A 27,512-nucleotide genomic window follows, 5' to 3' on the forward strand; every position below is an offset into this window, starting at 1 on the left:
TCCTTCAAAAATAAAAGTGTGGAAGCAAAATTGTGTGATTATTTTTTATAAGCTTTCCTGTTTTATTGTGTTTTAATTGTTATTGTTGTTTTTAGGTTTGACATGGGGCTGTGTATTGATAAAAATATGGTAATACAATATGGCTCTGGGAACGGGGTTATAATACATTATATTGGTATACTGTATACTGTGATACTACAAGCAAGATATTATTGCAATATTTATTTATTTTTCAGAAAGAAACTCTAATTTTAGAACAGCAAACTGTTCTAAACCACTACAAGTGGTGAATCGTACCACAAAAAATTTCATCATATTGCTGCGCATCGGTGGATTTGCTCTTCAGTGTTTGGACCTTTAGCAGTGAAAATAATCCACCCTGAACTGAACTAAACTGAACTTCAACTCTGAAAACTGGACTGACACAGTTTCAATTGAGCAGAATTTGTTAAGCTACTTTTACACAATCTAAATAGTAAAAGCGCTATAGAAATAAACATGAATTGAATTGAATATTGCATATTCTTTTGGCCTCTTCTTATCTAACTAATATAAATTACAATATGTAATAAAACTTGATCAAAAAAACTATCAGAGCTATATCACAAAATTCTTCAATTATATATATATATATATATATATATATATATATATATATATATATATATATATATATATATATATATATATATATATATATGTTTTGGCCTCTTCTAATCTAACTAATATAAATTACAATATGTAATAAAACTTAATAAAAAAAAAAATATCAGAGCTATATCACAAAATTCCTCCATTATATTATATATATATTGTTTTGGCCTCTTCTAGTCTAACTAATATAAATTACAATTTTTAATAAAACTAAACCAAATAAATTATTAATAGTGCAAATAAATACAAGTGAACAAAGATACAAGTGAAACAAAGCAGTATTTTGAGTATGAAGGGACAAAAAGCAACAACAGCTGCAGTCACAGACCCAATACAATGATGCACCTGTGTCTTTTCTCAATTGTTTACATTCACTAAAGACATTACAGGCTGTGCTTACCAGAACACTCATTAAAACATGACAGAGAACTCTATTCATTGTTTACACAGTGTCTGAAAAATTATTTGTTGTGTACTGAATTTAATTATATTTTACATCATTTTGCATGTCAGTATTTTTCTGTACGCAAAACCAGTCATATTCTCACACTTTATATTATTTTGTTGTTTAATATTATAATAATATTAGATGTATAATCCTACTTGTGATGTAATCATCCAACATTTTGCCAATTGCCAAATTGCATGTCATGTCACATAACAGAGCCAAGTGTATTTTTATTTCGTTTTATAAATGGATTCTACCTACCGTAAGGTTAATTCGATGTAAAACGTTTTTATTTTTATGCGTTTTCTTTCCCCCACAGGCCTCAAACACCATGTGGCAGATACACACAAGAGGAAAGCTGTGCGTGTGGCCTCATTTCCACACAGAAACACCCTCCACATGAAACAGCTCAGCACTGAACAGCCTCCGGCTCCTCTGATGACTTTGAGACTTGTCGCTCTAACAGATGATATCTGTATTCCTGTCATCTGTGCTTGCAGACACAAACTGCTACATTGCAAAAACCAAAGAGATGTACATAAAAGTGCAACTTTAATTAAAAGTGCATCTCTAGTACCGTACTGTATGTTCTCCTAAATAATAATCATGCCAACTTCTGCGCTGTAAGAGGTGGTATCCAATGCAGTCTCACAGCTATTTGTAACTTTTTGATGTAGTGGCTAATTTTTGTTCAGCTGTATAATCTCATTTGTACATTTTAGTACAATTTGCTCATCTCCCAATGAGGGGTAGGCTTAGGGGTGGGGTTTGGGGGCGCACTTCCTTTTAAAAATACTATACAAATGAAAACGTATGAATTAGTAAAAATTTGTCACTTTTCGGACAATATGCAAAATAGTTAAATTTTCTCGTGCTGATGTGCATCCTAAATAATCATAAATCATAAATAACAAAGGGTGCTTTCACACCTAGACCTTTGTTTCTAAACCTGTCTCGTTTGCCCAGTTACCGCGGTTCATTTGGCATATGTGAATTTACCAATCGCGCTCGGATCCAGGCCAAATCAATCGGCCCGAGAACGCCTGAATGAGGTGGTCTTGGCTTGATTGAAACGAACTCTGGAGCGAGTCGATTGTAGTGAAAAAGCATACGATCTGAGACCGGCTTTATCACAGTGTTTTATGGATATGTAATAGGCATATGGCTATATGAAGAGAGAATTATAAGTAGGGCAGGAGGTCATTAAAGACATCCCAAGTCTCCCAAAAATTCATAGAGACTCCTGAATGCCCGCAAACGAGTGATAATCTTCCTGAAATCGCGGGTCTCCCTCCCGGTCCTCAAATACATCGCACACCCTTCTCAGATTTAAGCCTTTGCTGGATATTTCACTTCGCTTAGAGCTGTGTTACACACTACATGGAAGGTCATTTTTAAAAACCCATAATAGGGGCTCTTTAAATCCAGGCCTTTTTAAACCAGCAGGCATTCTAATGTAATGTTCATGGCATGATTTATGCACGTGATGTATGCCACAGTTTTATATTAGTTTATTTAGGTACGTCGCGGATATTGCGCTCTCTCTCATTTACATGCTTAAATACTTGTGCTACATGACAATATAACAGCTTTTTTAGTCCTCATGTATGAGATTAAAGGTTTGTTCTACACTGACAGCATTAACCCTAATGTCATTCGCTATGTTTTAATAATGTGTGACTCACATTGACAGGTAAAATTCTGATCTACCTGCCTACACGTCAGACACAAGGGCATGGATCCGATTCATATCAGATAAATTTCCACATATAAACAAGGCCTGAATCTAAATCTAAACTTCCACATATGAACAAGGCCTGAATCTGATTTGAGTAAATCGCAATCCATGTTTTTTTTTCCTGTTTACATGTACAAGGGCCATGTCCGATCTGTCCCACATGACAGAAAAAACTCAGAATTGAATACACCACGCAGTGTATAATAAATGCAGCCTAAAATACGTTACGGTAAACTGGGAAATTGTCGGTTTTCACATTTTAGTTAGGAGTTAGAAGTCTCACAAAGATTAAAAACTGTTTGGTTATTGTTAATTTAAACAAACTTAAATATCTGTCTTGGCAAATCAATTGGCAACTACATTACAAAGCACTTCTAGATGCTCCACATTGCGCTAATGGTCAAATAACTTCAATGCTACAATTAGGCAAACTTTCTACTAGTTGTATTATTATTATTATTTAAAACATACAAGTTTAAAAATTTGAGGCTGTAAAGTGAGCAACAGAATAGATCATTATTCAGCGACAATCTCTGTAGACTCATTTGGCATAGAGTAAACTGTGAAAATAAATTGAGCTCGTGTTAATCAGAGGTCTTATTTCAGGCTTTTAAACAATAACCAATTTGAAAAAATCCACTGACTTCATTACAATGTAACCAGAAATGGTACATTTATAATTGTTTCCATGTTTTAGGAATCATTCTAGCAGCACTTTATTTAGCATCTGGAACATAGAGAATTCTAAATGGTTGTCAGGTATTTACTCAATTGTCAAAATCACATTTAAGAGCCTGTACATAAGTCTCTTGGGTCTCTCCTGCATTTTTTGTTGTTGTTCTAATTTTTACATCAGTTAAAATAATTTAGAAAAGTCTTTCATAAGAATTAGCATGATTATCATTCATTTTTGTAGCTTAATAATTGATCACCAGCGTACTGAAGCTTGGTGGAACACTAGTTTCATGTCAATTTGTAATTACTGGCACTAAAATGAAATAACATGCCTTTCATCTTTTCATCAGTTGGGAATATTCTAAAGTAAAACACATTTAATTTACAATATATTACAGGTACAAATTTGATCAGCACTTGTGTTCCATGGGAACTGAACCTATTTAAAATAGCGTTCACAGGACCAGTTTAGCTCAAGTGTGCATAAACCATCCAGAAAAGTGAAGCCGAAATGAACAAAAACCCTTGGTGGCAGACTGCAATATTAGTCATAAAAGGTGTATGTGTGTATGTGTGTGTGTGTGTGTGTGTTTAAAGCTTGAGTGTTTCACATGCATGAAAGTGCAGAGATATGTGTGCATGATCATTTCACAGATGCAAAACTTTGTATCCCTAAGCAATACTTTCAAAGTTGTAAGTTGGTTTGCATTTGTGTAACAACTTTCTGATGAACTGCTTTCATTTTCTTTTCAAAAATTGCTTTGGATAAAATCATCTGATTAATGGACAAACATAAATATCATTCTGTTACACTTAATTTGCATCAGTAGTGTAAAGTAGCAGATTACACATACTCAAATTACTGTAATTAAGTAGTTTTTCCAAAGACTACAGATATCCAAAGAAAGTTCACTAATAGCATTAATATGAATTTGTTAACACTCACTCAGCCACCACTTCGAAAGAAGCCCTGCCTTCCAGATAAAATAGCCGGTAACAATTTATTTTGATTGTCCATTTGAGTATTACTAGACTGTCTATTACTTAAAGGGCACATAGTTAACCCCTTTTTTATGATTTAATATTAGTATTATGGTTCTACTGAGTGTGCCAGTTTAGGCTAAGTTCAAAACACAGTTCAGATGTTTTTATTATAATGTGTTAAAAAGTGTCATGTTGGGGGCAATTACATAGTTTGCTTTGTTTTACATTTGTTTTACAATTTACATTGTTTTAGGGGCGTGTTGCTTCACATGAAAATTAGTTTCATGTGAGTTTTCAAGGGGGTGGAGCCAAAAGCTCCCACGCTCTGTGTTTGCAACAGACAGGCTGACCGACAGAGAGAGAGAAGCTTAGCTAAGCTAGGATCAGCATTCACCCGTACATGTACGACTCGGACACAGACCAAGCAGAGAGTACAAAATCATATGTGTCTTTGCATAAGTAGTCTTATAATACACACAGTGTCAAGATGATTAATTGCCTTATGTCAATAATTTATGAGTATGTTTTGGACGGTATGGTAATAATTTATGGCATGGTTTGTCCAATGTGTTTCATGAATGTAAGACTGGTGACCAATGACAGGCTGCTTTCCCCAGGTCACAGGGCTTAGGGTCCCTGCTTAGTGGTAGGATTTATGACGGTTTGTCCCAAATTGACAGTTGAACCAAGTGTCGGGCTGATTTTGGCAAAGATTTACAGTATAGTTAGATTTGCGGCAATGTGTATGGTTTGTCATTTTTACAACCTATGCAGCTCTTCTGGCATTCCTGCTCCTTTCAATCTGTGAGTGTAAGCAGTGGGGTTTCAGGTTGGGGGTGTAATGGGTAAGCAAATTTAGAATGAAAGAATAGCAGTAAATAGTTTTTTGTAATTTGGTCCATACACATGCAAAGCTGGCTATCCGGTGTGTTTGCGATGTTTTTACATTTTTTTTTCATTTCCTAAAAAGTCGTTTGACTTTTTTTTTGTTTTGTTTTGTTTAACCATGATTCTCAAGCCTCTGTCCTATCTGTGGCCATTTTCTGTGGGGGAGAAGAAAAGGTGTCATGTTTTGTGTGCCCTTCTCAGAACATCAGCATGTGTTTATCTCAGTACTATCAGTACAACACGATCTAGAGGCTAATGTAAAAACTAAAACATTAAGCAGAAACAAAAAGTATTCAAACAAGTATTTCCATTGTTGCCTTGTCCAACCTCAGTGTGTTTGAGCCACATTTTTGTAGATGTACATCAAGACCTTTTAACCAATTCTTTGAGTTTACATATACATTTAGCATGTCAATGTACTGAAAGTATGTTGTGTTTACATTTTTATTTATTTTTTTGCTGTTTAACAAATGTTTTGGGTATCTGCTTTAGGAGTCAGATTTAATATGCTTGTTCCAAAACTGACAGTTGAACCGGGTCTCAGTCGGATTTGGGCTAGATAAACTTCTAGTTAGAATTGTGGCAATGTATGGTTTGATGTTGCATCTCATTCTTTTTTTTATGACGGTGCTCCTTTCCTGACTATCTGGATTCTTCCAGTCTGTGAGTGTAAGCAATTGGGATTCTGGTTGGGGGTGTAATGGGTAAGCAAATTTGTAATGAAAGAATGCCAGTAAATAGTTTTTTGTTTCTTTTTTTTTTTTTTTGTAAACAGGCCTATACACATGCAAAGCCGGCTATCCAGCGTGTCTGCAATATTCTTAATTTTTTTCTTAAAAAAAGATAGTTTGATTTTAAAACATTTAGGGTTAAACGCTGTTACCCAGGCCTCATCTATCCTATCTGCCATCCTACTGTGCCTGGATGGTGACTATGAGTCCAAATTCTGTGGGAGAGAAGAAAAAGTGTCATGTTTTGTGTGTTTTTTCTCAAAACCTTCAGCAGTTTTTATCCCTGTACTATCAGTACAACACACAATAGAGGCTATGTATAAACAAGAAAACGACAACAATAACAACAAAAACAACAACAAAAAAAAGTCAAAAGTATTCAAACAAGTATATCGCTCTTACATATATTGTCTGTTTACATGGGGATCAAGTGAAATTAGCAGTGTGGTAGTATTAATGATTTTTACGATGGCAATTTTGTGTATATGTGCATCAACACTTTATTACCAATACTTTGAGTACAACGTAGAGCAAACTGAACTACTAAAAACAAGTTGTGTGTACATTTGTGTTATTGTTTAACAAATGCTTTCATTCTGATCTGGCCCCACAGATAGTTTGTAAATTATAAAAGGAACAAACATAAACCACATTTCGCTATGTCAGAATATAAATATAAAAGGAAACTGTGATTTTTAAGCATACCTCAACATATCGCACGTCACTATATTAAGGCGCTTTTGTCAATCCGCTTCAAAAAAACTGTTTTACTTTAGATTGTTGTTCAAAACGAAATTCAGCACCATTTTCTTCAAGTGCTTTTCTCACTTCAGTAGAAACATCATGCCCAGTTTTTATGACAAACTTTAATTTCAGGAAAAAATCTATTAATTTATTACTGAACATTTTCCTCAAAAATGTGTTAAAAATGCTTTATGCGTCACGATCAACTGAACTGTAGGTAATTGGTACAATAGTGTTAGGTTTTTTCACCTACTTCTGTATGTGTAAATATTTGGGCTAAAAACCTCACATGGGATTTTACATGCCTACAAATATATGCCACACCCATGTTCTATACACACTTAAACCCATATCTAACGGCGATATTCTTGTCCACAAAACACTGATGTAAATTTTAAAGATGTGTAATTTACAGTAAAAATCTTTTTGTATTCATTTGAAAATACTTTTGTAAAATCTTAATTTTAGAAACTATGTTTACAGCACTAGATTAATTCTAGATTTGTATCAAGATCATGGACAACACTGTGCACGTTTTTGTTTGACAGTGTTTTTAGGTGAAGACTCGTTTCTGATAGCTGTCAGCATTGTATTTACAGAAAAGATACAAGAATAATTTCAATATATTTGTGAAAAATTAACAAGTTTCATCATGAAAATGTTTTTTTTTTTTTTAACATGTATGAACGGAATGCTTATTTTAGAGTAACTTGTTTCAAATTATTTACTTGCATTTTTGTTTTAGAATTAAACAGGTATAGCTCATGCGACCACGGCACAATCATGGTGTACTATTACATTTCTGAGGGTACACTCAGAACATCAAAGCTTTGTTTGAGGAATTTTAAAAAAAAATTGTTCACACCAAAACATAGAAAAGAACAGCTGTAAGATATGTCTGTTTCGAACAGTGAGCACACTTCAACATACGCTATACAAAACCTTTAATCAAGAACTAATCTTTTCAACATCTACCATAAAGTGAAAGAGCTGATAAAAGATGTTTTATCTTTACTACCAACTTCTAGAGTGAACGACCACAAAACATTTTTTTTTTTTTTCCCAATTGAACGCAGCACAAATAAATGTGTTACATTTTTAATGTCTTACCACCTCTAACTAGTATTGTTTGTGATGCGAAAATCCATGTGTGGTTTTTTAAACTGCAAACAAATTTATGCTATGCCTTAGTAAAACATTTTCATTCTAAAATCTCCCATGTTATGTATAAAACATACATATCTAACTAAAATATAGTCATGCACAAAATCACTTATGTAAATTAGAAAAATGTGCAATTTACTATGAAAACCCCCCCCCCCAAAAAACATTTGTAATTATTTTACAATGTGCTGATTTGTAAATGATGTTTTCTTCTCTTAAGATACAATCTTGATATCCATCAAGATCATGGACAACATTGCACACATGGTTTTGTTGGGCGATATGTTCGTAGGTGAGGACAATGAAACGAAACGAAACACAACTAAATTCTAAATCCAACTAAATTTAGAATGTTTTCATTATCGAAAAAACTTTTCAATGTGTAACATTATTCTTTAGAGTAACATGTTTCAATAATTTACCAGCAGGGACTACATTTTGTTTTATACGTAAGCAACAGGTGTACACACGACTACGACTATAGTACGACGCTATGATACGATTATTGTGTTTCTAAGGGAATCACTCAGAAAACAAAACATTTGTTTTAGGAATCCGGATACGTCAAACATGCATCTATCATGCTAAACAAGAAAGAAATACATAAATGTATGTGAATATTCACAGAACAAACTGATTATACTTTAAAATGTATTATAAAAAATCATTAACCAGCATTTAATTTTTCAACAACTAGCACAAATTAAAAGAGCCAGGGATGACTCAACTACTTTTCTGCAAACATCTACACTGTAAGAAATGCAGGGTTCCACACAATTCATACATGTTGTCCCAACAAAAATTGATTAAGTTAACTTAACACTCTCAACAAAATTTATGTGCGTTGAACATAAAAAAATTAAGGTTGTCCCAATGAAATCTCAAGAATTGTTTTTGAGTGTAAAGTGAAAGTCCAACAAACAGTTAACAGATTTTAGCATATGAAAGGGGTAGTGCTAAAAAAAATAAAAAATGTTTATCTCTTACCATCTTGTTAGCAGTGTTAAAGCACACCATTACAATACAAGCAGATTCAACAACTATGATGTTAGAAGGGCTTGCAAAAGTGTGCAAAAACCGTGTGAAACTCAGGAGGCCGGATCTGAGATTCTAAAACAGGAAAAATAAAGTAATGTTTAGGATGCAAGTACAGGTCCTAAATGGTCTAGTGTTTGACTCCCGGTATGGGAAGCCCACCCCTTATTGCCCTCCTGAACAATAACTTGGTAGGACAAGACACTATTAATCCTAAAATAAAAAAATAAAAAAAAACAAACAAACATTTTTCACCACTAGATTAGTTATCTGCATCAGAGAATAATTCACAGTTGTTATTGTTTGGCTTCATATGTTTTTAACAGTGTTGACATTGTCAACAAAACCATGTTAAAACCAAAAGTGTACAATGAACACCTTTAAGAAATTCAACTTTAGACTTTTTTTTTAAAACATGTATTTCAAATCATTCAGCATCAGGTGTTTAACAAAATTTTCTTTCTTTTTTTTCACCCTCAAATCCATATTCTCCATCTCAAATAAAGCAAAAGCTCTGGTGCACATAAGGTTCTACAACTCGTGTCAAAGTCTTTTTTACCACTGTCAGTGTGATTATGTTATACTACTGATGCAAACACGTTTGGAAAAACTACATGGGTCAATGCTTTTTTAAAGCAAAAATGTTAACAATTATGCATGAGTAAGTAATAAAAAAAAAAGTTATTTCACAAAGATGTATTTTTTAATAAAGGTGTGTGCTGTGTATTAGAAAAGAATATAATTAACATGTCTTTTTTGAAAATCCACTCTTCTGAACTGTAATGGTAGGTTGGATTGCAAAACACCATGTTTGGTGAACGGTATTGCAGTCAAACAAGAAGTGTGTGTTCAAAGAAATTTCTACAAATTAAAACCCACCTAGATAAGATTCTTTAAAACTAAAAGTATCATTTTTCTTTTTAGTTTATCTTTTTGGCCCGTCTACTCTATGGTTACAAGACATAGGATGAAAAGTAGTCAACATGAAAAGTAAATCTCACTGTTTCTCATGCATAACATAAACTTTTACACTTAAACCATATCTATATACTACACTTACAGCTACACATTTATGTCTTAGTCAAAAAATGTCATACATTTATTTTTCTATAGTAAAAAAGCAGTCAATTAATTGAAAAAGTATATATTTTCATCCAGACCCAACACATTAAAACATAATAAAGACATCGTTCTGACCTACATGTCTGATCCAGGAAAAGGGTATAACCGCTCGCTGTAGTGCTTTTGTCTACTTGAATAAAATAAAAATCATGTAGTCGATCATTTTAAGGCATGTAGTTAACAGAACAATAACATGTTGTAACATATCTACATTGTTCTACTTTTTATTTTGCATAAATATTGGTTTTACCAAGTTGTCAAACAGCAATGTGCTTTAAAGAAGTGTGATTATTATTTTTTTGACATTTCACCATGATTAAAGGACATTTGACTATGCCTAAAAGAGGTAACACATTAGAAAAAGCTATTAGAATTCTCTTAGATGGTCTATGCCATATGCTATAATCTATATACCAAACAATATTGGTTACTGTTTATCACAGTAAGCATACACCATTGTGGATGTATGTATAAAGCATTTCATAGTTGCAGATTTGATCCTTTGCTCTTCTTTTGCACAGCAGTGTTTTAATATTTCTGTAATTTTGGTCACACTGTTCTGACACGGCATACCCCATTTACTTTTTTATCTTTACTTTTTCAGAAAATATCTCAGACGTACGACAGTATTCCTTTAAATGTACTCGTTTTAACTACGTATTCAATTAAATATTTTAGGTAATACATGTCAAAACATAACGCAGCAAATGGATCTTCGAAATATTTAGTACCGTTTAGACATTGACGTATGTAATGGTATCATCAGTTTTATAGGTAGTTGTGCTTTAAAAAATACAATTAATAAATAAATAAAACATAAAAAAGAACAGTAAGCACTTGTTAGTTTTACCTATCTCTGTAATTAATTTTGTTCTTAGATTAGATTTGCTTTTAATTTTGTTTTGAACCATTTATCACAAAAGAATAATGTGTGTTTAAAAGTTTTATTTTAAAACACAAATATTGTAGAATGTACATTTATACATTAAAATAGTGAAGAAAAAATGGATTACATCAGAACATATAATCATTGTTTTGTGTATAGTTTTTATATTCTTTAGACTGTTATATCATTATTAATGGTATGCTGTTAATTTGCGATTATTTTCTTTTTCATCTTTTAGTCATTATTTCAATGTGTATTCAAATATGTGTTTGACATAAAAAATTATGATTATCGTTCTGATGTTATCCATTTTTTCTTCACTATTTTAATGTATAAATGCACATTCTACAATATTTGTGTTTTAAAATAAAACTTTTAAACACACATTATTCTTTTGTGATAAATGGTTCAAAACAAAATTAAAAGCAAATCTAATCTAAGAACAAAATTAATTACAGAGATAGGTAAAACTAACAAGTGCTTACTGTTCTTTTTTATGTTTTATTTATTTATTAATTGTATTTTTTAAAGCACAACTACCTATAAAACTGATGATACCATTACATACGTCAATGTCTAAACGGTACTAAATATTTCGAAGATCCATTTGCTGCGTTATGTTTTGACATGTATTACCTAAAATATTTAATTGAATACGTAGTTAAAACGAGTACATTTAAAGGAATACTGTCGTACGTCTGAGATATTTTCTGAAAAAGTAAAGATAAAAAAGTAAATGGGGTATGCCGTGTCAGAACAGTGTGACCAAAATTACAGAAATATTAAAACACTGCTGTGCAAAAGAAGAGCAAAGGATCAAATCTGCAACTATGAAATGCTTTATACATACATCCACAATGGTGTATGCTTACTGTGATAAACAGTAACCAATATTGTTTGGTATATAGATTATAGCATATGGCATAGACCATCTAAGAGAATTCTAATAGCTTTTTCTAATGTGTTACCTCTTTTAGGCATAGTCAAATGTCCTTTAATCATGGTGAAATGTCAAAAAAATAATAATCACACTTCTTTAAAGCACATTGCTGTTTGACAACTTGGTAAAACCAATATTTATGCAAAATAAAAAGTAGAACAATGTAGATATGTTACAACATGTTATTGTTCTGTTAACTACATGCCTTAAAATGATCGACTACATGATTTTTATTTTATTCAAGTAGACAAAAGCACTACAGCGAGCGGTTATACCCTTTTCCTGGATCAGACATGTAGGTCAGAACGATGTCTTTATTATGTTTTAATGTGTTGGGTCTGGATGAAAATATATACTTTTTCAATTAATTGACTGCTTTTTTACTATAGAAAAATAAATGTATGACATTTTTTGACTAAGACATAAATGTGTAGCTGTAAGTGTAGTATATAGATATGGTTTAAGTGTAAAAGTTTATGTTATGCATGAGAAACAGTGAGATTTACTTTTCATGTTGACTACTTTTCATCCTATGTCTTGTAACCATAGAGTAGACGGGCCAAAAAGATAAACTAAAAAGAAAAATGATACTTTTAGTTTTAAAGAATCTTATCTAGGTGGGTTTTAATTTGTAGAAATTTCTTTGAACACACACTTCTTGTTTGACTGCAATACCGTTCACCAAACATGGTGTTTTGCAATCCAACCTACCATTACAGTTCAGAAGAGTGGATTTTCAAAAAAGACATGTTAATTATATTCTTTTCTAATACACAGCACACACCTTTATTAAAAAATACATCTTTGTGAAATAACTTTTTTTTTTATTACTTACTCATGCATAATTGTTAACATTTTTGCTTTAAAAAAGCATTGACCCATGTAGTTTTTCCAAACGTGTTTGCATCAGTAGTATAACATAATCACACTGACAGTGGTAAAAAAGACTTTGACACGAGTTGTAGAACCTTATGTGCACCAGAGCTTTTGCTTTATTTGAGATGGAGAATATGGATTTGAGGGTGAAAAAAAAGAAAGAAAATTTTGTTAAACACCTGATGCTGAATGATTTGAAATACATGTTTTAAAAAAAAAGTCTAAAGTTGAATTTCTTAAAGGTGTTCATTGTACACTTTTGGTTTTAACATGGTTTTGTTGACAATGTCAACACTGTTAAAAACATATGAAGCCAAACAATAACAACTGTGAATTATTCTCTGATGCAGATAACTAATCTAGTGGTGAAAAATGTTTGTTTGTTTTTTTTTATTTTTTTATTTTAGGATTAATAGTGTCTTGTCCTACCAAGTTATTGTTCAGGAGGGCAATAAGGGGTGGGCTTCCCATACCGGGAGTCAAACACTAGACCATTTAGGACCTGTACTTGCATCCTAAACATTACTTTATTTTTCCTGTTTTAGAATCTCAGATCCGGCCTCCTGAGTTTCACACGGTTTTTGCACACTTTTGCAAGCCCTTCTAACATCATAGTTGTTGAATCTGCTTGTATTGTAATGGTGTGCTTTAACACTGCTAACAAGATGGTAAGAGATAAACATTTTTTATTTTTTTTAGCACTACCCCTTTCATATGCTAAAATCTGTTAACTGTTTGTTGGACTTTCACTTTACACTCAAAAACAATTCTTGAGATTTCATTGGGACAACCTTAATTTTTTTATGTTCAACGCACATAAATTTTGTTGAGAGTGTTAAGTTAACTTAATCAATTTTTGTTGGGACAACATGTATGAATTGTGTGGAACCCTGCATTTCTTACAGTGTAGATGTTTGCAGAAAAGTAGTTGAGTCATCCCTGGCTCTTTTAATTTGTGCTAGTTGTTGAAAAATTAAATGCTGGTTAATGATTTTTTATAATACATTTTAAAGTATAATCAGTTTGTTCTGTGAATATTCACATACATTTATGTATTTCTTTCTTGTTTAGCATGATAGATGCATGTTTGACGTATCCGGATTCCTAAAACAAATGTTTTGTTTTCTGAGTGATTCCCTTAGAAACACAATAATCGTATCATAGCGTCGTACTATAGTCGTAGTCGTGTGTACACCTGTTGCTTACGTATAAAACAAAATGTAGTCCCTGCTGGTAAATTATTGAAACATGTTACTCTAAAGAATAATGTTACACATTGAAAAGTTTTTTCGATAATGAAAACATTCTAAATTTAGTTGGATTTAGAATTTAGTTGTGTTTCGTTTCGTTTCATTGTCCTCACCTACGAACATATCGCCCAACAAAACCATGTGTGCAATGTTGTCCATGATCTTGATGGATATCAAGATTGTATCTTAAGAGAAGAAAACATCATTTACAAATCAGCACATTGTAAAATAATTACAAATGTTTTTTGGGGGGGGGGGTTTTCATAGTAAATTGCACATTTTTCTAATTTACATAAGTGATTTTGTGCATGACTATATTTTAGTTAGATATGTATGTTTTATACATAACATGGGAGATTTTAGAATGAAAATGTTTTACTAAGGCATAGCATAAATTTGTTTGCAGTTTAAAAAACCACACATGGATTTTCGCATCACAAACAATACTAGTTAGAGGTGGTAAGACATTAAAAATGTAACACATTTATTTGTGCTGCGTTCAATTGGGAAAAAAAAAAAAAATGTTTTGTGGTCGTTCACTCTAGAAGTTGGTAGTAAAGATAAAACATCTTTTATCAGCTCTTTCACTTTATGGTAGATGTTGAAAAGATTAGTTCTTGATTAAAGGTTTTGTATAGCGTATGTTGAAGTGTGCTCACTGTTCGAAACAGACATATCTTACAGCTGTTCTTTTCTATGTTTTGGTGTGAACAATTTTTTTTTAAAATTCCTCAAACAAAGCTTTGATGTTCTGAGTGTACCCTCAGAAATGTAATAGTACACCATGATTGTGCCGTGGTCGCATGAGCTATACCTGTTTAATTCTAAAACAAAAATGCAAGTAAATAATTTGAAACAAGTTACTCTAAAATAAGCATTCCGTTCATACATGTTAAAAAAAAAAAAAAACATTTTCATGATGAAACTTGTTAATTTTTCACAAATATATTGAAATTATTCTTGTATCTTTTCTGTAAATACAATGCTGACAGCTATCAGAAACGAGTCTTCACCTAAAAACACTGTCAAACAAAAACGTGCACAGTGTTGTCCATGATCTTGATACAAATCTAGAATTAATCTAGTGCTGTAAACATAGTTTCTAAAATTAAGATTTTACAAAAGTATTTTCAAATGAATACAAAAAGATTTTTACTGTAAATTACACATCTTTAAAATTTACATCAGTGTTTTGTGGACAAGAATATCGCCGTTAGATATGGGTTTAAGTGTGTATAGAACATGGGTGTGGCATATATTTGTAGGCATGTAAAATCCCATGTGAGGTTTTTAGCCCAAATATTTACACATACAGAAGTAGGTGAAAAAACCTAACACTATTGTACCAATTACCTACAGTTCAGTTGATCGTGACGCATAAAGCATTTTTAACACATTTTTGAGGAAAATGTTCAGTAATAAATTAATAGATTTTTTCCTGAAATTAAAGTTTGTCATAAAAACTGGGCATGATGTTTCTACTGAAGTGAGAAAAGCACTTGAAGAAAATGGTGCTGAATTTCGTTTTGAACAACAATCTAAAGTAAAACAGTTTTTTTGAAGCGGATTGACAAAAGCGCCTTAATATAGTGACGTGCGATATGTTGAGGTATGCTTAAAAATCACAGTTTCCTTTTATATTTATATTCTGACATAGCGAAATGTGGTTTATGTTTGTTCCTTTTATAATTTACAAACTATCTGTGGGGCCAGATCAGAATGAAAGCATTTGTTAAACAATAACACAAATGTACACACAACTTGTTTTTAGTAGTTCAGTTTGCTCTACGTTGTACTCAAAGTATTGGTAATAAAGTGTTGATGCACATATACACAAAATTGCCATCGTAAAAATCATTAATACTACCACACTGCTAATTTCACTTGATCCCCATGTAAACAGACAATATATGTAAGAGCGATATACTTGTTTGAATACTTTTGACTTTTTTTTGTTGTTGTTTTTGTTGTTATTGTTGTCGTTTTCTTGTTTATACATAGCCTCTATTGTGTGTTGTACTGATAGTACAGGGATAAAAACTGCTGAAGGTTTTGAGAAAAAACACACAAAACATGACACTTTTTCTTCTCTCCCACAGAATTTGGACTCATAGTCACCATCCAGGCACAGTAGGATGGCAGATAGGATAGATGAGGCCTGGGTAACAGCGTTTAACCCTAAATGTTTTAAAATCAAACTATCTTTTTTTAAGAAAAAAATTAAGAATATTGCAGACACGCTGGATAGCCGGCTTTGCATGTGTATAGGCCTGTTTACAAAAAAAAAAAAAAAGAAACAAAAAACTATTTACTGGCATTCTTTCATTACAAATTTGCTTACCCATTACACCCCCAACCAGAATCCCAATTGCTTACACTCACAGACTGGAAGAATCCAGATAGTCAGGAAAGGAGCACCGTCATAAAAAAAAGAATGAGATGCAACATCAAACCATACATTGCCACAATTCTAACTAGAAGTTTATCTAGCCCAAATCCGACTGAGACCCGGTTCAACTGTCAGTTTTGGAACAAGCATATTAAATCTGACTCCTAAAACAGATACCCAAAACATTTGTTAAACAGCAAAAAAATAAATAAAAATGTAAACACAACATACTTTCAGTACATTGACATGCTAAATGTATATGTAAACTCAAAGAATTGGTTAAAAGGTCTTGATGTACATCTACAAAAATGTGGCTCAAACACACTGAGGTTGGACAAGGCAACAATGGAAATACTTGTTTGAATACTTTTTGTTTCTGCTTAATGTTTTAGTTTTTACATTAGCCTCTAGATCGTGTTGTACTGATAGTACTGAGATAAACACATGCTGATGTTCTGAGAAGGGCACACAAAACATGACACCTTTTCTTCTCCCCCACAGAAAATGGCCACAGATAGGACAGAGGCTTGAGAATCATGGTTAAACAAAACAAAACAAAAAAAAAGTCAAACGACTTTTTAGGAAATGAAAAAAAAATGTAAAAACATCGCAAACACACCGGATAGCCAGCTTTGCATGTGTATGGACCAAATTACAAAAAACTATTTACTGCTATTCTTTCATTCTAAATTTGCTTACCCATTACACCCCCAACCTGAAACCCCACTGCTTACACTCACAGATTGAAAGGAGCAGGAATGCCAGAAGAGCTGCATAGGTTGTAAAAATGACAAACCATACACATTGCCGCAAATCTAACTATACTGTAAATCTTTGCCAAAATCAGCCCGACACTTGGTTCAACTGTCAATTTGGGACAAACCGTCATAAATCCTACCACTAAGCAGGGACCCTAAGCCCTGTGACCTGGGGAAAGCAGCCTGTCATTGGTCACCAGTCTTACATTCATGAAACACATTGGACAAACCATGCCATAAATTATTACCATACCGTCCAAAACATACTCATAAATTATTGACATAAGGCAATAAATCATCTTGACACTGTGTGTATAAGACTACTTGCATAGTTTGTATAGTCTCGGTGTACAAGCTCGGCACTTGACTGATAACCACACACACTGAATTAACTTTGACGGAGGCACTGAATGCGCCGTGTCACGGCACACTAGACACTCTCAGACACTCTCAGTGGCGCAGCAAAAACATGAAGTGTCCCGTATCGTCGCGCCATGCACTCCAGAACTCCAAACACAGGCCTCCACCAGGGCAAACACAACGACGCCGCGGTCGCCGAGCCGCCAACCTGAAGCTCCGCCACGTGCACCCCGACAGAAACCCACACCCAGAACTCCGAAATGCACTGTGCCTTTGAAAGTACACGCCAAACTGGAAATTCTTTCATTTATTCATTTGTTTTCTTTTCAGGTTAGTCGCTTTATTATTTAGGGGTCACCACAGTTTAATGAACCCCCAACTTGTCCAGAAAATGTTTAACACAGCGGATGCCCTTCTAGCTGTGACCCTTCTCTGTGAAATATCCATACACTCTCAGTCACACACATACACTATGGACAATTTAGCTTACCCAAATCACCTATAGCGCATGTCTTTGGAAACCCGGCTCGAGGTCCTTTGCTGATCCTTCCATTCTCTCTGCTCCCCAAACTTTCCTGTTTGTAATTCTCCACTATCATATCAATAAAAGTGAAAACCCCTTTAAAAAAGAAAAAAAAAAAAAAAAAAAAAAAAAAGAAATGCCAAATGACCCAGCTGAGGCTCGAATCGGCTACTTTCTTGCTGTGGGGAGATTGTGCTACCCACTGCGCCACCGTGACGCCCCAAAATGAAATATATTATATAATCATGATTTTAGTGGGCAGTTTTCAAGATTTCAAGGTTTCCCCATTCATTTAGAAAGGGTTTTGGTCTTGGATGAACTGTCTGGGGACATTGCAAATATGGCCACTGAGTGAATTAACTTTCCTTAAAAGGAACTTTACATTTTTTTTCCTCATCAATTGTTCTTTTAAAAATGTTTACTTATACTTAAGCACATTTTTGATGGTGTATCTGAACTTTCACTTAGCTATTTTCCTTTAACCTGCAGTCACAACTTTATATGTGTATTTTCACATATCATGATAATTGGTTAATCATTTTTGAGATTCCCGTCCAATCAAATCGCACATAGAAAAATTGCATCAGCCAAACTGACCTCAAGACACAGACTTGTTATAAATGCAGAAAACAAGTACAGTTGTGTGGAAGTATTAAATGTGTCCAAGAATCATTAACAGATCCTCATCAACAATGCACAATCATTACACACAATGACTGAGAGACTGTTTAGACTGAATGAAAGATGACTACATTATTATGAATGAAATCCCAAAATGGCCTTAAACAATGACCAAATGCACTACAGAATGTTATTTTTTCATGCACAAAAATGGCATGTATTCTATCATTGCTACACAAGCTTGGTTTGCGGTGTCAACTGCTGCCCACTCATAACTTGTTAGTCAGGATTCAACATGCATTTAAGCGTTAGCATATCATCACAGCTAGATTTTTGCCCCTAAGGTTATGCAGATTTCTCTCTGCATGTAAATGTATCAATCTGCTTTCTATCATGCATATATTACTGTAACGTGTTCTCATGTTAAATTAACCTCACATTTTAGATTAAGATTGAGTCCATGAAAGGCAAATAATTTAACTTGCAGATAAAAAAAACCATTAAAAGAAAATAGCAATGATGTATGCTACATATTTAATTTTCATGGTTTTAAAAGCACTACTTTTTACTTGTGCACTACATTTTTTGTAATGCTACTTTTACTTGAGATTGTTTTTTGTTAACACTTTACAATAAGGTTTCACTAGTTAATGTATTTACTAATATGAAATAAATTATGAACAATATTTTGTACAGCATTTATTTTTCATAGTTGAACATTTACTAATGCAATTTTAACATTTATACAGTTCTGTCTGGTTCTTGAATCTGATTAGATGTGCGATATTCTGCAAATAACAGAACTCATCCAACCTCTTTACCCTTGTGTATTACTTCACCCACATACAGCAACAAGCACAGGACACAAATATTGCAGCTGTTGGACAACATAATGTACTTTTGAGGCTTTTTTAGTCAAGAATGTTGTTGTTTAGATTGCAACCATGCAGCTTTTTTATAGGGATAGTGCCTATTTTTAAATATTCATAATTTCTCACAGCGCGTCGGTGGCCATTATCCTGTCCTTGAGTACACAAAGAGGGTTGACGTTGTTCATCCACAAGATGGTGACAGAGACCACATAATAAGCGGTTAATCTGAGTGGTCACCAGTTTTTTAAAAAGACGACAAGTCGGAAGTTGGACAGAGGGTTTTGCGTTCCTGTATTGTTCCTTGCTTTAATCTGCCTCCCGTTATTTCTTTTGTTTTTGGTACTTTGTTTTTGGCTTTGCCAAAAGTTTTTATTGTCATCTTGTTTATTTTCATATATTTTTTCACATTTTACACAAAATTGTCACAATATAAATGTTACTTACTTCAGTTCCTAGTCTAGCATCAAGAAGCCGTAACACTTTAGAAGAGAAAAACTGCGTTATTTCTAACTACAGCCAATCAAATCATTATTAAACAAGTAAGTGACAATAAAAGTCAATCTCTCTTTTTTGTATATTATAGTGCTGTAATTAAACCATATAATTGTAGTGTATTAAGTGTGAGATGGGACTCAGATATCAGGATTGTATGTATTTTAGGTTGGCCACTCTTTGTATAACCCTGACTTTTTGGTGGGCCATCTGTTTTTTTTTCTAATGAATCTCCTGTTTTAATTACAGCAGACTAGTTCAGTAAAAAGAAAGAAAGAAGAAATGCCTGCATGTGTTAAACATTTTCCTTATCACAAATAACAGTAATCTGGTATTTACGCTGCTTTGGCTGTTTTAGGGATAATTATTGTGATCTCCCAATCGCAACAGAGAAATACTGGGAAATCTCTGTAGACTGATGACATTTCATGCTGTTCAACCTTATAATCCTAAAATGTGCACAATATCACCTGTTTTTTCATCACTTTAGACATTTTGTTAGAGAATCATTAAAATACTAGCTATAAAGTGATGTGTGTAAAGTAGCAAAGTTTTTTGATGTTCTGATGTCAGCTGCAGATGTGAATGAAGTAGTTCCTCTCACAAAAAGATTTTAAACTTGATATTCTTGTTTATACACATGATTATGCCATTAAAAAAAGTGTTGTATAAACACAATATCACACTTGTAATAGTGTGATATGGCTGCATATCAAAGCACGCCTCTCACCAGTGTCGATATACAGCCATATAGCACTGCTACACATGTGATATTGCTCATTTAAATTCAAAGTTGTTAACATTAGTTCATGCACCGTGAGTTGAATGAACAACTCTATTTTCATTAACTAATGGTAACAAGCATAAATACATACTGTAATAAAAACATTTTTCATTATTTGTTCATGTTAGTAAAGTAATTAAATAACATTGACTAATAGAAGCTTATTGTAAAGTCTTACTAATTTTTCAATACTCTTCCCATTGGTGCTTTGTAGAAAAAAAGTAGTTAAATCTTAGCACATAGTATGGAGTACCAAAAACAGAAACAGACACAAATTGAATATACATTGGGACATTTTATAGTTTCAACATTAGCTACAACAAAAAAAGAAAAAGGAAAAGAAAAATGATAAATATTGTGCTTGTTAAAGTCCTAATTGTCATGCAGCGAGATATAAAAATCAGGACACTCTGCAATTAAAATCAGGAATGAGAACCTGGTGGGTGAAATTATACTACAAATACAAAGTGGCTCGACATAAGCCAGCTATCTTCTGAGAAAAGGAGAAAGCAACGCATTTCAAAAGTATCATCGCTACAGGATTGGAGGGACAATTATAAAGAAATGCAATTTAGAAACACAAGCCTCCCGGCCAGATGATTGTCCTACTGCTGACTATGTTAAAAGCTTTGAAGAAGAGGTGAAGTGTGTTTTTAATTACCATTCCTCCTTTTTCTTTTTGCTTTCCACCTATCTATCCCTACGCCTCTCTCTCAGCCACAACAATGCAGTCAGAATGTGAACACGGCGTTTGTATTTGTTCCCCGAAACAAGCCTTGCGAATCAGTCAAACATTCTTCATCCACTGCTCCAGGCTGCAGAACAAAGTGGTGCGCACCATTCCAAATTGCTGTGGCTTGTTGCAGGCCCTGTGGTCATGTTGTCACAGCTTCTCATTCTGTAGAATAAGGACGACTGATAAGTCACACTGGCATGGCGTGCCCCTTTAGGCCAAGCAGAATGTTCAATAATGCAATTTACAATGCTCGATAGTTGTTACTCTCAAAAGGATTGTGCATTTAGCGGTGCATTTGCCATAAAAAAAATTAACAGTGTGCAAGGCGAAGTGTGGAATTTGGAAGTTATTGGCAGCAACCAAAGCAGAAGTCATCTACTGTTTGGATAAACAGAAAAGTCTTTAGAATATCAGTTTAGCAAATAATTTATTTTAATTAAGGTAATTCTCAGATTAGCTTAAGTTTCAGATGCATCTAAACCCACAGATCACTTATTATAATATGTAAATGCTCCTTTTAGGGTGGCACAGTGGGTAGCGCTGTCGCCTCACAGCAAGAAGTTCGCTGGTTTAAGCTTCAGCTGGGTAAGTTGGCATTTCTGTGTGGAGTTTGCATGTTTTCCCCTTGTTCGCATAGGTTTCCTCCAGGTGCTCCGGTTTCCCCGTCAGTCCAAAGACATGCAGTATAGGTGAATTAGGTAAGCTAAATTATCCGTAGAGTATGTGTGTGACTGAGTGTGTATGGCTGTTTCTCAGTGAAGGGTTGCAGCTGGAAGGGCATCCTCTGTATAAAACATATGCTGGATAAGTTGGCGGCTCAATGCACTGGGGTGACCCCTGATTAATGAACGGACTAAGCCGAAAAGAAAATTACTGAATGAAATGCTCCTTTTGGCTTTAGGAATGCAACGATTAACCGATTTCACTATTGAACGTGCTTTAATTCATCATGATTAGTCAATCGTAAAGGCTTCTCAACATCGCAATTCTGCACAGAACAGACTGCTACAAATAAAAGTAATGAAAACTGAGCACTATTTAAAGCTTCAAGATTGTACAGCGAGGCTAATATGCACACACACAGGAAAATTTTAAAGGCAAATTTTAACTATGGCTGAGGCTATTAACTATGGGTCGTTCATATATCTGTCTTTTGTGCACGCAGTTTGTTATTTCCAGTGGAGCCATGTGGCTTGAGCATATTGGCAATGCACTCGCACTTTCCAGGTGCACCTAGTTGAAAGAATGCTGCAAGCACACTGCGAGTCAAGTGACAAGAACTGACCAGTTAGCATCATACATTGTATGGATTATACACATTTCTACTCCAAAGAGAAAACAAAATACACAATGAAAATACCAAACAATTTTGTAATATTGTTGATCAAAAGTGCCTTTTAGACAGAGGTTTTCACCATTTTTTTTTTACTACATGTGTTCCTTTTAAAAAAAGAAATAGCTAATGTTGCTTAGACTTACAGTACATCAGATAAATACTACTTTTTTATTCTTGTTTTTATTTACTTATTTATTCATTCATTGTTTTGTCGTTTCATTTCAATGTAAAAATATTACTTAAGTTTAAATATTTTTTTACTTATTTTTAAGTCCAAAGAGAAATGGACTGTTGTCTGTTTTATTATTAGTATTGTGTGCTGTATTAATTGGTTACTGAGCAGCAATAAATAACATTCCAAATAAAGGAGAAAATAAGGAGTTTTCATGTGATTTACTAAACATTTACAAGTATTTTTAAATTAATGAATGCATAATAATCGTGATAACCGTGATTATTCTATAATCGTACAATCAAAATATAATCGTTGCATCCTAATTTGGCTGCAAGCAAAAACACAATTTTCATTTGTGTCTCTTTAAATACAAATAAGATGCTGCTCTCCACCCCTTTTCAAAAAGTGGGCGGTATCTTTACAGCTAGAGCCTCAGTTACTTTGGGAACAACAAACAAAACATCTGCATTCATATTAAAGCCTGATATGTTTAAACTACTGATAAACAATAAAAAAATGTCATGCATTTTTGGACATTTATTTCTTTATTATGACGGGACAGTAGATACTGACAGTAAAAAATCTAATTCATTTACAACATTTAACTGAAACCTTTTATCTCAGTTTGCTTTTCTGTGGTTCAGCAATAAAACAACCAAAAAAAGGGTACGTAAAATTATAAATGACTATTATATATAATGTTGATGTTAAAGGCATTCACCCGACTGTCTCCATCTATTCTCAGATGTAATGGTGGGCCAAATCTAGGCCCTACATTGGGCATACCTGCTACAGTGTATAATGCAGACATTTTCAACTGACATCCACGTTGTTTCGCAATACAATTCACCCACCCAACTGACTTGACATTAATTTACACAATTTAAATATAGGAGAAACATTTCAAAACAGCTTTAATACGGAAAAATGTGTGAAATTCATATCAACATTTCAGATTAATAACGCCGAGTCAACAAACACAAAGAGACAGACATTAAAGCACTCATTAATGATGAATGTCACCTAATGATCTCTTTCAAAGCGAGGAGTGCTTGTTTATTAAAACAAAACCAAATAAAGAATATTCTCAGGATCCATTAAGACGTAAATGATGTTCTCAAAGGCCCAGAGAGTGTCTTTCAAAGCATCTTTCCCTGTGGCCTATTGAACGTGCGAACATTCATTCGTGCAAGCCTGAGCCAGAGATGGCAAAGCCTTTGACTGATAATATCTGGCACCTTCCCTTCAAATGCAATCTGACAGACAAATTATCCTTCAATGGCTTCTCCACGACCCAAACCATCCAAGCCAGCTCTCACAACCGCTGTGCTTCGACAATAACTCTCTATTTATCGCCTAAATGATTCCGGCATTGACAAAACACATTACTCCGATTAAATGCCCACTCCGCTCCCCAAATAGACTGTTGCCTCACTGTCAATCAAAGGCAGCCATTGTGCATCGGCAGCCTCAACAGGTCATTACGAACCCTACTAAATCAGAACCATCAACTAAGGAAAGATTTTCCCTCTACGGTGATATACAAGTGTAAACGTGTTTTAATACTGCTTCACGGTATAAGTATGACAGAAGCCTTTTTAATCTGGTAGCAAACATGATATAAGCGTGGGGCCATTTAACCTGACATCTTACAAGTCCCTCAGCTGTCTGTAAATATTGATCAGTGGTTCTTGCTTAAATGACCAGTCTTGTTGCCGTTGGGTGGTCTGGAATATCTGATATGAAGAAATAAATGCTGAAGGGAAAAATGAGAGGCTGTGCATGCGAATGTAAAAGAAAAATGAATTTATTGAAGACTTCAACTCAACACACATACAACTAAAAGATGACTAAATATTAAGTGTTATCTATGATATGTTTATTTAGGTGAATTGGGTAAGCTAAATAGTCCATAGTGTATGTGTGTGAATGAGTGTGTATGAATGTTTTCCAGAGATGGGTTGCAGCTGGAAGGGCATCCGCTGCGTAAATCATTTGCTGAATAAGTTGGTGGTTCATTCCACTCTGGCGACCCCAGATTAATAAAGCCGAAAAGATAGTGTTGGGGTACTCGAACTTGGACTCGGACTCGAGTCTGGACTCGAGTCTTCATTGGACTCGGACTTGTCACGGACTTGGGGAAACTTTTACTCGGACTTGACTCGGACTTGGACATTTTGGACTCGGAAAATATCACGAGTCCAGTCGAGTCCACATCATTCACAACACAAATAAAGATATTAAAAATGAATAAATAACAGCATGAAACTATAACAAGAATTTAGCGATCTCTCTGGCTGCATATCAGCGTTTATTTATGCCACCGCACCATACCAGCAGGCAGCAGCAGCACGTCATCACCCTAAACGTGTAACCAGAAATAGCCATAATCACACAATGCGTGGCTAGGTTTAGGACAATGATTTTGTCTTCAAAATCAGCAATTATTTGTCTTCTACCGACATGTTGAAAGAAAACAAAGAAAGGTAAGAGCTTATTTACTTGAATTGTACATTCATATCATAGGGATGATGTTAAAACATCTTGGCGATATTGTTTTGTTGTTTATATTGGTGTCAATATATCCGCAAATAACTGTGAGATTCAAAGTTTCACGCTTTGGCTCTGAGCCAGAGAAATATTCGTTCAGCGCTTGATTTAGGCCAGGGCTTCTCAAATCCGGTGTTACGGTGTAACTGGTGACCGTGTTAACTGGTGTCCCTTTCCAGATGTAAGCTATTCACGTTTGCAGATTAGCAGATTCGTCACTTTTTCACAGCAACAAAACATGTCCATACCAAATAAAGATTCTTATTACTTGGTGTCAGTGTCATTGTGTGCATTATTGATTTTAATATCTGTGTAGCAGAACAGTATATAACCAAAGTAAATAAATTTTAAAAAATTAGAATTTACATGTCTTTAACAGGATTCGAACCCGTGTAGTGAAAAGGTGTAGCACACGTATCAATCAACTTATCTAACTGAGCTACTCAGTACTTCAAACGAAGCGGTCTGTTTTAATATCTTGGTCAATGAAAACATGCCTTGTTGTGGTTGTGGACCTGTGTTAACATGTTTCCATCGATGTTAAAATGTTTACATGCTGTTTAGTTACATGTACTCGCGTTAACGTGTTTCTACAAACTCTCCCGCTGATAGAATAGCTCTCTGTGACTAAACGATGCTTCATCAGTTGCTCAAACCATGTTTTTTCTTAGTTCTAGACTCATGTCTACCTGTGCCTTTGGAGTCGTGTTAACTCGTGACCCATGCTCATACATGGAACGTAAATAAAGATTTTATCCAAAAAATGAATACAATGACGATATTATTATGCAACATATTATGTCTAATATATATAATATATATTTCATATATAATATTATGCAACAGAATATTAATTGAAAATCGCAACATTTCAATGTATGATCTTGGTCACATCTGTATCAAGGTACTTATGAACATGATTTGGCTACATACGATAAATTTATTAAAAGCTGCTAAATCTACATCAGTGCTTGATAGCTCAATTAGTTAGCACGTATGTTCCTTTCATGCGTCTCTTTTGTTAGTAGGTTCGAATCCACATACGAGTTTTGTTTATGTAGCCTGATTTTTTTAATTCTCTTTAAAATAAAATGGGGGGGGGGCTGCGATTTATAACGTATGCGTATTTAGCGGAACTTCGTAGTCATTTAGAGCTATTCTGAGAAAATATCAGCTCGTTTAACTTTGTAGACACAGACTAACACGAGTCAATGGGACTATTATATTCTGATTGCATAATATTCTAATATTCTGTTGCATAATATTATACATGAAATATATATTATATATTAGACATAATATGTTGCATAATAATATCGTCATTGTATTCATTTTTTGGATAAAATCTTTATTTACGTTCCATGTATGAGCATGGGTCACGAGTTAACACGACTCCAAAGGCACAGGTAGACATGAGTCTAGAACTAAGAAAAAACATGGTTTGAGCAACTGATGAAGCATCGTTTAGTCACAGAGAGCTATTCTATCAGCGGGAGAGTTTGTAGAAACACGTTAATGCGAGTACATGTAACTAAACAGCATGTAAACATGTTAACATCGATGGAAACATGTTAACACAGGTCCACAACCACAGCAAGGCATGTTTTAATTGAACAAGATATTAAAACAGACCGCTTCGTTTTGAAGTTCTGAGTAGCTCAGTTAGATAAGTTGATTGATACGTGTGCTACACCTTTTCACTACACAGGTTCGAATCCTGTTAAAGACATGTAAATTCTAATTTTTTTAAATTTATTTACTTTGGTTATATACTGTTCTGC

General features: G+C 34.0%; 2 long non-coding RNA genes across 3 annotated transcripts in view; one reads left to right on the forward strand and one right to left on the reverse strand.

Moving 5' to 3' along the window:
• The window catches only part of LOC141385789 (uncharacterized), a 289,458-nt gene that overhangs the window by 72,905 nt on the left and 189,041 nt on the right, over positions 1-27,512 (reverse strand). The window lies entirely within an intron of this gene.
• LOC147843917 (uncharacterized) lies at positions 1,688-18,302 on the forward strand. Its single transcript, XR_015492244.1, has 3 exons — positions 1,688-4,537; positions 4,753-4,958; positions 17,615-18,302. It is a non-coding gene; the product is annotated as an uncharacterized LOC147843917 (long non-coding RNA).

This window comes from Danio rerio, chromosome 5, assembly GCF_052040795.2.
Source record: "Danio rerio strain M-AB ecotype USA chromosome 5, GRCz13ab, whole genome shotgun sequence".
Taxonomy (NCBI): domain Eukaryota; kingdom Metazoa; phylum Chordata; class Actinopteri; order Cypriniformes; family Danionidae; genus Danio; species Danio rerio.